This window comes from Myotis brandtii, unplaced genomic scaffold (assembly GCF_000412655.1).
Source record: "Myotis brandtii unplaced genomic scaffold, ASM41265v1 scaffold898, whole genome shotgun sequence".
NCBI classification, from domain to species: Eukaryota; Metazoa; Chordata; class Mammalia; order Chiroptera; family Vespertilionidae; genus Myotis; species Myotis brandtii.
This window is the reverse complement of record NW_005371683.1, coordinates 1,474,316-1,475,698: the sequence shown is the minus strand read 5'-3', so window position 1 is coordinate 1,475,698 and position 1,383 is coordinate 1,474,316.

The window sequence follows — 1,383 nt, the reverse complement described above, 5'->3', positions numbered from 1 at the left end:
ACCAACCACCAAATTCACGTTTAGTTATTTCTGCTTTATTATTGGTCTTGAGTATATTAAAGATTTCAAAAATTAGTTAGAGACTATCACTAAAATATATAATAAAAAACCAAGTTGCTTTGAAATAATTTTAAAGTGATCCCAAAAAAGCCCACAATATATTAACTTCATGCGTCATTTAGGAGCAAATACAGAGTTAAAATTATTTTTAACACATACTGAGCAAGAAAAAGGTTGTGCAGAAATCCCAATGCCTCCAAAAAACTTATAGAGCATGATTAATATATTTGTCTCCACCTGGTGATATTAAAAATCCAGTTTTCAAGTAAAATAAAGTTCTGCTTGTGTTCCAGTATTTAAATCTGGAAACACATTCAGGCATATAAGAACGTCACATTAAAGCCATCAAAGCCTAGTGGACTTAAGTTAAAAAGCAGAGAAAAAAATAACGGTACAATTTCACCACACAGTAATTTACTTTGAGGAAGACAGAAGGTCCAACGCAGATGAAACAAATATTTGATAATCTATTTGACCTGATCAAGAAAATATTCTACATAAATGGATGGGATACATAGGTAAGTTTTATGCCAAAAAAAGGTATGCATACGGTAACCTGAAAAACCTATTCAGACTCCTTGCAAAAAGTTGGCTAAACTCTTCCCGGTGGTGATGGTGAGTTATCAGAGACGGGGGTTGAAATGAGAAGGCAGAAAAGCGAGTCAGGTAGTTAGAACTCGCCTCGCGCCCATCCCGAGCGCGGGGCACGCAGGACCACACCACCACCCGCTGGAGACGGACGGCCTAGTCGGGAAACAGGACAGAGGAGAACAAACCCCGTTCCGGGGGTTGCAAACCTCTTCACAGCGCCAGGTCGGAGCACTTCCGTTTCTCACAACACTTGGAAGAGGGGAAGCAACTCTTACACACGTTAAAACCATACCTTTACGTACTTATCCAGAAAACACTATGCAAAGTAGCCAACCCCTTACATCGAAATCGTCACGGACATCACATGCAGTCATATTGGCAACAGCCCTCCTTCCTCCTCCCCGAGGCCCCCACGGACGGCGTTCAGCCACACCCCTCCACAAATGGCACATTCCATACCACCGCCGGGAGGACGGCGAAGGACGAGCCCACCGTCCGCGGGGGGACAGCGAACTTGTTGAAATTCTCAGAATAAAGTCCAACGGCGAACCGAACAGAAGCCCGTCATTATTAAAGTTACCGGGGTAAAGAGAGGGTTACAAAAACCGCGCGACGTGTACGCCGCTGGGAGTCGGGAGCTAGCGGGACCGAGAACCGCCCGGGATCTGGGTCGCGCTGCCATCCCGCACCTCCCGGAGGAAGGGCGCTTCCCCGAGGACGGGCACAGCGAGG